Here is a 13477-nt window from a genome sequence, read left to right as displayed (position 1 = left end):
CAATTCTCCAGAGGCCCCCACCTCAGGCTCCAGCCTGCCCGTGGCTTCCTAGTCACACCCTACACAGAAGGCAGCTGGACTTTGTGCTTTTCCTCATCTGGGCCATACTCTCCAGCCCCTGTGGCTTAGCTCTTCCTTCTCAGCATCCCAAATAGCCCAATCTCCAAGGCTGACCTCACACAGAATCTTCTGCACAAAGCCACCCTCACCCCTGTCCTGCTCCGCCCTCGTGCCCTTCTCCCTGGGGCATGATTGGCTGGCTGTCTGCTATCCTCCCACTCCCTGATGCCCCATGTCCTTCTCTGCTCAGAGTCCCTTCTGGGATTGCCCGTGACCTCCATGGTAAAATCTAACCGGGGTCAGGGCCCCGAGACCCCTCCGGTCCTGCTTAGGTCACTTCCACGTGTGGACCCTATGCTCTGGCCGGAATCACATCTTTTCTAGTCTTGGAACACCTGGTGGTACCCATGCCACATCTCAGTCCCTTCTCTCCCTCCAGCCAGCTGTCCTGTCCTTTATCTGCTTGTCCCAACCCAGATCGTCCTTTTCCACTAGGCGAAGATGGTGCCTTTCCTCCATGAAAGGTGTCCTCATTACTCTGCTTCAACCTTCTATTTCCCCCTGAACTTTTGTGACATTTAATTTCTATTGACATTTGTCACATCTGTGCTCACCTTCTCATTTTGATACTGGCTTATCCAGCCAATTAATTATCAGCTCCTAGAGCTGATATTCTACTTCTTAGACTTTTTCGATTTTTACGGTCTCCCATGGTTTTGAGTGCTGTGTCTCAGGGTAGTAAGTTATTTGGTGAAGACATATTGATTGAATGAGAACCATGTACCTAATTCATTCCTGAGTAATTGCAGGGTTCCCCAGCTTGGGAAGTGTACATTTACCTGGGAACTGTACATATATATATAGTTACATATAGTTATATATATATAGCTATATATAGTTATATATAGTTTTATATATATATATAGTTTTTTTGCTTGCAAAATGGTGATAATTTTATTCCAGAAAAGAATGGATGGGACAAAGCTAAACTGGACATGCGCTCTCTATTTTTCAGTGTTGTGTACTTTTATTATTACTTAAAATGAATTTGCTCCCTAATTCAGATGTAATTGAGGAAGCCAGTGTCTATGGGGTGTGGCCGTGTTCCCCCGGTGAACTTTGGTAAAAGCTGGTAGCATTGGATTTTACTAGGTATCTTCAGGAAAAAGGAAACCACCAACACACAATTTCAGTCGAGTCATCCTACTAATCAGAAGCCTCAGAGGAGAAGGCTACAACAAACTTGGTTATGCAACCAAGGCGATGCCTTTTCCTTGAGAAGTTAAAGCTGAGGCACACGCCCAGCCTGTGTTGTGGGCACCGTCAGACCCTACACCCATCTCCCCGCGGAATATCTCCACTTGGAGGACCTGCCAGCACTTGAACTCTTGGCAGCTGAGGCTGGCTCCTCATTTCTGTTCTGAAATTCTTCATCTCACGTGGCGACACCACCTTCCAGAGTTCCGGGGGGGAGGGGGGGGCTGTGGGAGTCAGGGGAGCCCTCCTGTCCTCTTTATCCATCCCACTCCTTATGCTGACTGTCCATCTGAAAACCCCCGCTGTCTTCCACTCCTGCTCTTAGTCGCCTCGGTTCAGCCAGGGCAGACGCCTCTTCAGGCGTGAGTTCCCCCGGGGCCCCTGGCCGGTCTTTCGTGCCTGCAGGGGAGCATCTTCGCCTCTGCTGGAACCTGTTTCTGCTCTCTCTGAGCCAGATGCCCTCCTCTCCTGTCCGCCTGGAGGTCAACTCATCCTTGGAAAGCCCGTGTCTTTGGTCTTTTTCTTTGGTGTCTCTTCTGCTGGGCCATCTTTGATTCTCCCCGCGAGTGGAGCTGTCCCCTCCCCTCTGCTCGTGTAAGTCCCTCGTAGGCCCAGAACTGCCGTCTCGCACTCGCTCCGCTTAGGGTTTCCAGGCTGTTTGCTGTTCTAGACCGTGAGCCCCCGGGATGACGGAGTGACTTCCTTGATTTCATAGCGCTGTGCCCGGCACCTGAGAGCGGATGCACAGTGAATGCCTGTGGACTTCTTTACGCACGCAAATCGTCACAGGCTGGTGATCCAGCAGAAGACGGGATACGCTGTCTTCTCATTTAAATGGGGCATCTTGGAGCCCCCAGACACCGCCCTCCACTCACGGCATGCCTTTGCCGGCTCTGCTGTCCATGCATTTGACAGGGCAGCCCTCCTCCTCTATCTCCTCCTCATCAGCCACGGCCCAGCGTCAGCGAGCATGTTTCCCCGCCATCTGCTGGGAGCAGTGGAAGAGTCACTGAATTTGGAGGAAGTAGACCTGGGAACTCATCCTGGCTCTTCTATGTGACCTTGGACAAGGCAAGCATTTTTTCTCAGCCTTGTTTTCCTTCTGCACAATGGCAGGGCCAGGGCAGTTAGACTACAGTGATTTGAGGCGTGCTCCGGGGTAGGGCAATAGCTGCAGCTGGGGCTGGATCCTGCCTTCATGCACAGTGGCTCCATCTTGGTGTGGTTTTTTCGTTTATACATCTTGGTGATATTTAGGTTGAACGAAGTATTCCTCAGTCAAAACCTACTTGAAAATCCCCAGCTTCAACGAATTCTGAAATCCCTTTTCTTCTTCTGTTATCTTAGGAACCACATTGGCTAAGAAGAAAAAGGCTGTGATGGGTTTCTGCACAGGATTATTATCAGCTAGGAAGAATTCTCCCCCTTTAGTTTTCTTAAAATTGAAAACTAATCATAGGTGCAGCTGGTTCTCTGAACTGACTTGACTTGTCCAATCCTGGCTGGTTTGTATCTTTGTCTTTCCCACCTTCGTTCTCAGTCATGCGGAGATTTGCCAGTTGACTATGAAACATGGCTCTGCAGTGAGGTCATCTTGGAGATGAGCTTTCTGCTCCAGGAGATCGGAGGCAGGCCCAGACTTGACTTGTTGTGAGTTGGGTGGAGAGGGAGCCACTGGGCACTGGCAGGATTCATTCAGTGCCACCATTTAAAAAGCGTTTATTGGAGTTCCCATCATGGCTCAGCTATAATGAACCCGACTAGTGTCTATAAGGATGTGGGTTCAATCCCTGGCCTTGTCCGGTGGGTTAAGGATCCTGCATTGCTGTGGCTGTGGCTGTGGCCAGCAGCTGCAGCTCTGATTCGACCCCTAGCCTGGGTACTTCCATGTACTGCACCTGCGACCCTAAAAAAAAAAAAAAAAAAAAATTGAGATGCAAACTTTAAAAAATTCAGTGCATTCAAGTATAAGAGATAAAAGGCATTAGCCAAATAGCTGCCACACGGAAAGTGTGCCAGGGCGATGTGGGAGGTGGAAACAAAGACTGGGCTGTGTCCTCTCTTCGCGAGCCTGCGGACCAGAAAGCGTTCAAGAAATGATTCCATCAACCTAAAAATTCCAAGTTCAAACATGTTTTTTTCTTACTGAAAATAAAAAGAGAACTTAGGAGCGACCGTGACCGTGTTCGTATAACCTTCCAAGATGCCTTGAGACTTGCTCTTGGTGATCTGAACCTGAATTCTCCGTGGTTTGTACATTAATGGTTCAACGAGGAGAGGGTGCATTACAAATTTGTAATAACTGTTACTCAGTGACTGACTTACTGTTTGTTTTATTTTTTTTCATGATGCAGACTCACCAGAGAAAGCATGGACTTTGGCCTCCACACCTTTCCACATGCTATACCCGCAATCTAGAACATCCTTCCCCACGTCCTCACATCTCCTCACCACGGTTGACTGATTCTTTAAGTCTCGGTTTAGCATGTGGCAACCCCTGGGAAGCCCTCCGAAGTCTGGGTTTACACACCCCTCTTGTATCCTCTGAAAAGATCTTGTACTTATCCTTGTTATCGAGGGCACTTGGAGTTGATGGAAGCAGCCCATTCCATTATCACCACAGTCTGTAATACTTGTATGCAGCACTTACTGGCTACTAACCATAAACATGCTTAGCAACATGCGAATCCACTTAATCCTCTTGCTGCTATGAGGTGTGGACAGCTGCCATCACCATGGCAAACATGGGCCTAAGTGACTTGCCCACAGGCACAGAGCCAGCACGTGGCAGAGCTGGGCTTCTACTCCAGGCAGTCTAGCTCTAGAGTCTATACGCTTCAGCGTGATGCCAGGAGAGGCTTGCTTGCAGGTATAACCCAGGGCCTAGCAATTTGCTGGGCACGTGGGAGGCAGGAAGGCATGCGTGTTGGAAGAGCGGGTGAAGCGTGAGCCTCATCTCCAGGCACGTCCTGCCTGGTGGCCTGGTTGCAGGGAGCTCTAACCTGAAGTCAGGAGCGGAGATTTCAGGAAAGGTATAGACCCACAGCTGCGGGATGAGGAGGGAGAGACTCCGTGGGAGCTGGGGCCTGACCATGTGGGCCCAACATTCTCCCACAGGGGGGGCCACCAGGCAGTGACGGCCCTTTCTGGTTGAATCAGGACAACCCAGGATGTGCCCTGTTCTGAATCTGGAACTAGTCACCCCAGATGACCGCAATTTTAAGAGAAATGTTATGTATTTGATTTGCAGAAGTCTATTAAGACAAACCCAAACATTTTCTCTCAGTGCTAAGCAGCAGAAACATTAAACTTGCAGGAACCATCTGTGCAGTGGGATTCGAAGGCACAAAGAGAAAGCAGTTTTCTTCCTGTAAGAATTTTGAGCTTAAAGAGCTTGCGTGGAGGAAGCTGCTGCGCGCCTCCACCGTTTGCAAACAGAGGTGAGCAGAGGCTGGTGGAGGAGGAGGGGTGGGCGGACGCATCCCTGCCTGCCCTCATCCTGAGTGCTTGCTGCTAAAATTGAGAAGGGTTTTAACAGCGCTCATTTATAATTTTTTCTGTTTTTGTTTTTTTAGGGCCGCACCCGCAGCATAAGGAAGTTTCCAGGCTAGGGGTTGAATCAGAGCTTTAGCTGCTGGCCTATGCCACAGCCAAGGCAAACCGGATCCGAGCTGCATTGGAGACCAGTGCCAGATCCTTAACCCACTGAGCGAGGCCTGGGATGGAACCTGCGTCCTCACAGACATTGCTTCAGGTTCTTAACCTGCTGAGCCATAATGGGAACTCCAAGTTCGAGTAGGTTATAATTTATAATTAGATACATTACAGCAGGGATGTGAGAAAGTTTGCTGTAGCAAAGTCTGTGCTTGGTCCTGGCCCCGCTTCTAGAACATGCTGGACTCCTTCCCAGCACAGGGTCCCGGCTCTTCCCCTGCCCTGGGACCCCCTCCAATTCCTCCCTCTATCCACCGAGCCTTCTCGACTGCACTGCTCACTAATCTCTCAATCTGTGCTAGAACTAGGCACTGGTGGTCAGATGGTAAAGGCGGTATGACATGAGACCCTCCCGCCTCTGGTCCTCTCTGGCCTGGTGGCGTCTCAGAAGTGACCTGGGGGTGGAGGTGGTCTTATCACCCACCACATATGCAGACACAGGCACAGGGACTGAAGCTCTACAATAGTGTCTGTGTCCCTCCTAATGGGAAGCATCCCTTCTGGGCTACAGAATAGAATGTGCTGGAGCAGCTTCATTAGTGGCTTATTTGTTAACCAACTCAGGGAGAGCTTGGCTGAGGAGTCTGACTTATGTTTGGGGCATTGGTCTTTATTAACCCTATTGCCTGTCTCATCTTGATCCTCTGGTTTTATTTTATTTTTTTTAAAGGAAACAGAAGCCAACCCAAAAAGAACAAAAAGGTTTATCGCTCCAGAGCTGGCAGAGTCACCTGGGGGCCCGCCTCTCAGTTCTAGGTGCCATCCCTTACCATGTATCTGAGCCGTGTCTGCGACCTACACCACAGCTGATGGTGATGCCGGATCCTCCTTAACCCACTGAAGGAGGCCAGGGATCGAACCTGCATCTTCATGGATCCTAGTCAGGCTCTTAACCCACTGAGCCACAACAGGAGCTCCTGGAGTTCTACTTCCGACTCTACCCCCAGCCCCCGAGACTGAGGACAGATCCAGATCCCTTCCTGCCCAGGCCTGTCCCACGAAGGAACCTCTGTGTCATCCTGGCTCAGCCCTGAGAGCGGAGGCAGGAGAGGAGTGGACCAATGTGAAACGCACTCCACTGGGCTCCCATCAGACTTGACCTCAGCCCTGGATACAGCCCAACCTGACTCCTCCTGCGGAATCTGCGCTCTCCTCGCAGCAGACATTCAGTCTGGGGCACAGGGCAAGAATCTCACCAACGCCCTTGCAGTTGGCACTGTTTTCAAACAAGCCAGTCTGGACTGGCCTGGCACCTGTCCTGCAAGGGGAAGGACACAGGCCTCCTCTCATTCCATGTCCCCAGGTACAAGTTTTACTAAGACCTTCTTTTTCCCAAGACCAGGCAGTCACCAGCCCCAGGAGCTGGGTTCTGTCACCAGCCTGGGCCTCCCTCCTGAGGAGACGCTGGAGGCAAATTCCTGGCCCCCTTGCGAAGTGCTGGCATTGGGGGGCTACTGACTGTCTTACAAGGAAGAGGGGAACAGGCCTGTTCCCACTGACCACACTGAGCTGGGGGAAAGGAGAGCGTTTGTTATTTTTCCTCTATTCTGCTAAATGCACAGGCTTGGGCAGCAGTCAGACCTGGGTTCAAGTCTCAATTCTGCCACTTTCTAGTTATTTGCCTTTGGGCCAGCTGCCCGCCTCTCTGCAATTCTGTTTCGCATCTGCAGAGTGGGGACAGATGCCTACCTTGCAGGGTTGTTATGACGATTAAATGAAAAAACCTCTGGCAAACACACAGCAGAGGGCCTAACTGCTTGGCGAATGTTAGCCGCTCTTAGCCTAGAGTGTCTCTCAAGAGCAATGGGACTTGCATTTTAAGACAACTTCCCCACGAATCACGGTCAGAACCAAATCCTGACCGCACAGCCCAGAGGCAGGTCTTTCCATGCCACCCCACTCACCGCCCCGTGGCCCCAGCTACGTTTGATTGAAAAATTGAGAACTGTAAAAATGAAAAGCCCCAGGCAAAGACTGACCTGTCCCTGACCACAGGGGCCGACCCAAACCCCAGGAATCCCTGGGCTCAGATCTGCTCTTTCTGCCCTGGCAGCACAGCCCTGAGATCAGGATGCTCAAGTTCAAGGTACTGACTTTGAGGCTGCCATGCCTCCACCTACTGAGCACCGAGCCTTTGCTTACTCATAATGAGACCTTCGGAAGAGCTACTTCCTAATCTCCTGGAAAATCCTGCGGTCTGCTTAGCAGAGGAGTGAGTACCAGGAAGTCGGGGCTGTGATAAGAGATGGCATTTAGAACTGAGAGGCAGGCCCCCAAGAGACTCTGCCGGCTCGGGGCAGTAAACGTGGGGGGTTCAGATACTGTGTTGCTGTGGCTGTGGTGTAGGCCCCTAGCCTGGGACCTTCCATATGCTGTGGGTGCGGCTCTAAAAGGAAAAAAAAAAAAAAAAAAGAAGGCATTTGGTCATCGACTTCAGTGCCTCATTTTATTTATTTATTTATTTTATTTATTTATTGTTTTTGCCTTTTTGCCTTTTCTAGGGCCGCTCCAGCGGCATATGGAGGTTCCCAGGCTAGGGGTCTAATCGGAGCTATAGCCGCCAGCCTACGCCACAGCTCACAGCAACGCCGGCTCGTTAACCCACTGAGCAAGGCCAGGGATTGAACCTGCAACCTCATGGTTCCTAGTCGGATTCGTTAGCCACTGAGCCACGACGGGAACTGTCAGTGCCGCATTTTATAGATGCAGGAATTACCCAAAGATACTGCAGAATGATTGGGAATCAGGTCCCCTGACATCTTAGTACTTTTCTCCATCACATTGTTCCATCCATATTATAATTTTATGCTTAGAATTTGGGGTTAACTATATTTTTATGAATAAACATAAGGAGTAACTCCTTTCTCTTTGCTAAGAACCCTGCCCCTTGTAGGGGTGAGCCCTGGCAGCCGTGTCTCTTTCAGGTAAGCCTGCTCCGTAAAAGCTGGGCTAGTCAGAACCATTCACTTCTCATTCTGAGACTCTGGCCTGATTACATGACATTGGGAATTGGGTCATGTAAGCTGCCTCAGCTCTAGAAGGAAGGTCTTTATATTCCTTTGCTGAGGTTTTACAAGCTGTCTTGCCCTGGTTCATGGATTTCATCTTTCCAATCAAACCCGTATTTATTGGTACTAATTCAGGTTTCTGCTATTTGCAAAACCAAGAAAGTCGTTTTTTGGTTTTTGGTTTTTGTTTTGCCATGCCTGAGGTTTGTGGACCATGGCATGGGGAGATTCCTAGGCCAGGGACTGAGCTCACACCCTAGCAGCGATGCAAGCTGCTGCAGTGACAGTGCCGGATACCTAACCTGCTGCACCACGAGGGAACTCCCACAACCAAGAAAGTCTCAACCAGGAATCTTAGAGGCTAAGAACAAACCACATCTGTTACTTTCAGGTCTGAGTTTTAGATTTAGAAGCCATGATTTTTTGGATGGAGGTTATGACAGCATTGCCATTTGGGGTGATGAGGCTTATGCGAAGGCTTAGTCTACCTGGAACAATAAAGAGGCTGAACAGCACCCGGAGGGGCTTGTCCTCAAAAACACTTACTTTCTTTTGTGTTCTCTTAAGAGTCTTGACTTGTGTATGAATAATACTTACACGATACAATGTGGGAAAATGCTTGTATTCCCAGAGGGCAAACTCATTCCAGAAGCAACCTCCGTTGCTTCACCTGTAAGGTAGCCATAATAATACCTTCGTCATCATGTGAAGAAGGATGAGTTATATTAAATGAAATAAAATGAGATAACATGGGTGTGAAGAGAGGCAGATGAATTCCAACCCTGCTTTGCTTCTCAGTAACAGTCTGAGTTTGGCAGATCGCAAATGTCCCAGAGCTTGAGGTGGCCTCCTCTAAAAAGCGGAGGTCGGAATAAACGCGTCACATGATTATTGGGAAGCTTCTGGCTCCTAACGGGAACCTGGCAAATGTTAGGGTCCCTCTCACACCCATTGTGTCCTCTCAGCCTCTGTGTTTGCTATGGGCGGCTTACAGAGGCACGGCCTCTGCCACGAGGATATCACCGCCGGGGTTGTTGGAGTTTATGAACTGAGATGACAGTTTGAGAACAAGAGGTCTCAGCCCAGCACATCTGAAATACAGCCTCTGAAATACAGCCAGGTGCACATGAAGGCTTCTACATGGCTGTTAAGACGAAGGGCAGCCCAGCTGGGCGTGCGTGTGTGTGTGTGTGTGTGTGTGTGTGTGTGTGTGCATACAAACAGTGGTCCCCTGAAACTCTTTTGTCATTTGGTGTCTGAAAACTCATTGTGTATTTCTGAGTAGTATCTCTGAGTTGAGGGCTCTGGGAAGGGTGGCAGCGTGGCAGTGGCCCCCCCTGATATTTGATTCTGGCCTTAATGGCACTGTATACATGTGCCAGGGGGCATCCTGGGCCAATAGGCCACACCTGACCAATAGGTAGAGTTTTGTTGTGATTTTTGTTTATAGCAGATAGAAATTCTTTTTTTTTTTTCTCTCTCTCTTTTTAGGGCCACTCCTGTGGCATATGGAGGTTCCCAGGCTAGGGGTCCAATCAGAGCTGTAGATGCCAGCCTACACCAGGGCCACAGCAATGCAGGATGCAAGCTGCACCTGCAACCTACACCACAGCTCATGGCAAATGCCAGATCTTTAACCCACTGATAGAGGCCATGGGTCAACCCTGCGTCCCCATGGATGCCAGTCAGGTATGTTAACCACTGGATCCACTGAGCCATGACGGGAACTCCCGAAATTCTTGACTGTAAGGCCAAGAAATAGCTCTGTCATCCAGAAAAGGCAGCCCCGCCAAGTGTCATAGGTATGATGCAGTGGAAAGAACACGGGATCGTGGCAGACAGATGGGGGTGGATCCCAACTCTCCTACTTACCTGTTATGTGGTCCTGACCCTCCGAGTCCTGGGTGAAGCCTCTTAAGGTTGGGAGAATAATATCTAGAATTAAATGGCATAAAATAAATGTCACGTATGTGGCAGTGCTGGACATATATGTCCTTATTTTTAATAAAATAGCTATAATATGACACAAATATCATTTTGAAGACTACTTAAAAGTCCGTTTTAAATGAAATAAACCAATTCCTAGATCTTAAACTCCTCTTAAGATTTCAGATCTCTTTATCCCAGGTCAAAAGTGGATGTTGACAGGGCACCCCAGCTGCCCCGTCCCCCCACCCCGGTCCCCAGACGTCACGGGCAGGAGAGAGACCATCATTGCTGGATTCTGTCCAGACCCCTTGGCCTCTGGACCAAGACATATGGGTCCTTGGCTGTGTTTCCCTAACGCCAGCCGCTCGAGTCCTCATGTTAACCAATGATAATGACTGCATGACTTTAGTTCTTTAGAGTAGAATACTATCCTTGTTGGCCATCTCTTCAAGTTTTGAGCATGGTGTTCAAAGTTGATTACGGCTCCCCTGAAACTCAATTGTAAATATTTTTGATACCTATGTTGGAACTTATCGTTCAATTAATAACATCAGGTTGGGAGTTACTGTTGTGGCTCAGCAGGTGAAGAACCTGACGTCGTGTCCATGAGGATATGGGTTCGATCCCTGGTCTTGCTCAGTGGGTTGAGGATCTGGCGTTGCTGTGAGCTGTGGTGTAGGTCGCAGATGCAGCTTGGATCTGGCACTGCTATGGGTGTGACACAGGCCTGCAGCTGCAGCTCCAATTTGACCCTTAGCCTGGGAACTTCCATATGCTGCAGTGCATCCATTTATATATATACATACATACATACACACACATATATATATATAAATATATATATCAGGTTGGTGTTTCTTAGATTTTTTTTTTAGGTGTCAACTACATACTCACAAATGTCATGAGATTACACACGCACATGCACACATGTTTAAATGTTTATGGCCTAAAAACTAACAGACAATTTGACATAGAAAAGCTAAAATGCTTGAGGTAGGCCCCCCGTAGCTGATTTAAATGGAATCATCTCCTAATGGCTGTTGAAAGCACATGAGCAAGACTATTTTTCCATTTTTTTCTCTAGATCTTCAGTGGCGTCTTGCCCGATAGTCAATGAGGCTCGACCCCAGCAAATACCAGTCAGGATTCGGCAGGTAAAAGGCAATCCTGCGAAGCATAAGCCAAAGAAATTATCTGGGGAGTATGCAGGAAACAAATGTCTCAGTTCAGAGTCTGGCGATCGGGTGGTGGCAGAGCAGAGCTGTTAGCCCTTTGGCCGGGGGCTGAATGTGAGGGCCCAGCCCCCTTGGTCATTTCAGACCGCTCATCTGAGTAGCTGCTTGGTGCAGGGAACAGAAAAAAGAAACCCGAGACATAGCTCTTGGGCTCTGGGATCGTAGACTACGAAACAAAATGTTCCAGCCCACAGCGCTGTCTACCTTCGGGAGAGATGCCACTAGCTGTGGGAAAGGCCCCGAGGTGGGACAGGTCTGGGCTCTGAAGGCTCATCGGGCTTGGATCTTGGGGTGAGCATGGGTGGTGAGCTACGGGGAACAGCACCCAGCCTTCATGCCATCAGCAGCCTGGATTTCCTACCATGGTCAGAATCATGAGAGTATAAGGCAGCAGTTTCTGCAGGACGGGGCTCCATGGATGAAGCAGCTCCAGGAACCGAGTGTGCGGGCTCTTGGTTGGAATGTCACTGTTGTCGTCATCACAAAACATCCATCCATGTGTTTATCATCGTTGGCTGCAAGACGCTAGGCTGTGCGAATCAGGACGGGCTCAGTTCTCTGAGACGCTGTAATTGGCATTGCGGAGGTAGAGAGCTGACGTGGCCTGCGCCCAAGCCAAGTCGCCCGGGGTCTTTAGTAACCCAACGAGCACAGGTTCTGGCCTGTCGGGAGCTCCTGGAGCCCCGACTAGACCAGACATGGATCTGCTCCAGGCTCCCATCCCCAGCAGAGCTGGGGTCCTCCGGCATCCGCAGGGCCCTCAGTGGCCTTGGGGCCCCAAGGCTTTCATGCTTACACAACCAGCACCCCTCGCTGCCCTGGGTTTGAGGGTTTGAGGCTACAGAAGGTCCAAGACCACAGTCCGGGAGCCCTCAGGCCTAACTGTCCCAGGGGCCTCTCTTCTCAGGAGACTGTGTCTTTTGGAGCCCATACTGAGCTTTGCAGCCCCGGGCGACAGAAGGTCAGGGAGGATTATCAAAGGATTAGGGGGCTTTGCTGAGCGAGCATGTACGGGGTACTTTCTGCCAGAGTGATTTTTCTGAATCGGCTCTGGTCACGCCACCCTCTGTGGCCCCACGTCTCCCGAAGCTGCATTGGGAAAAGCGTTGCCAGCCGTGTCTCTGCAGCGGACTCGCCCAGCAGAGTGGCTGGTAAAGCGCAGATTCCTGGGGCCACTCCCTGACCTGCTGAATCCGAATTTCTGTGTGCAGGCTTCAGGAACCCAGTTAAAACCAGCTCCCCCGCCGATTCTTACGTACACTGCCGTTAGGGGACTGAAGCACATCACCGGGTAAAGTCCAGGCTGCCTGGCCTGGAGGACCAGGCCCCGCCAGATGTGGCTCTGCCCGTCTCCACCCCCACTGCTAGCCACACTGGGGCACCTCACAGCGTCAGGGTCTCCCTCTCATGCCCACGATGCTCCTGCTGGGGACGCCTTCCCGCCCACCCCCCGATGCTGCTTCCAGACCGCCTCCCTGACACACGTCTCAGCGGCACCCACCCTGGCTCGTTCGGCCCCTGTCCTGCTCCCCAGGGGACGATGAGCTCCATGAGATGGGCCCTCGCCTTGTCCTGGTTTCCCTGGGTGTGTGTACCATGTCCCCGGCCCTTCCTAGAGGCTCAGACACAGCCGGGAATAAATCACGTTTTCAAGTTAGAGGCCCCAAAGCCTTGGGTCGACTTGGGTTGGGTACACCTTCTTAGCAAAACCCAAATACTGGCAGTGGTGCTTGTTTTTACATTCTGGTCTCTTAAAGACAACGGCAAGAATAAAAAAGAAGTAACGAACCCAAGCTATGAGGTTGACACCTTACTGGAGATTGCTAGGCATGTACTATATGCAACACCCTCCAAACAGAGGTACAGTCACAGTGCGGCTCTGTCCCAACTCAGCAAAGGCACACTCAGGGGGCTGCAGTTAGATGGTGGGTGTCGGATGGGTGGGCTACAGCTGGAAGTTGAGGGACCTGGGGGCTGAAACTAAGGTGAGGGTTCAGGACCTGCCAGGGGAAAGGAGTCAGGGGACTGGGTCAGCACTGGCAGGGGCACCGAGGGTTGGCACCTCCAGGGTGAAGTAACCTTCCCGGCTGCTGAAGGCAGCAAGCTGTAGAGCCAGGAACACCACTGTCATTTAAGAGTCAGGAGCTGGACGAAGCTGGGCCAGGAGTGGTGAAGAGTTTGGAAGAGGCAGGCTAGCCCTGCTCTCCAGGAGCCCTTGGACAGCGAGGCAGGCCTCAGGGACAGGGTTTTATATGGAAGGCCTTGTTCTGGGCA

Source organism: Phacochoerus africanus, chromosome 6, assembly GCF_016906955.1.
Source record: "Phacochoerus africanus isolate WHEZ1 chromosome 6, ROS_Pafr_v1, whole genome shotgun sequence".
Taxonomy (NCBI): domain Eukaryota; kingdom Metazoa; phylum Chordata; class Mammalia; order Artiodactyla; family Suidae; genus Phacochoerus; species Phacochoerus africanus.
This window is presented reverse-complemented; position numbering follows the sequence as displayed.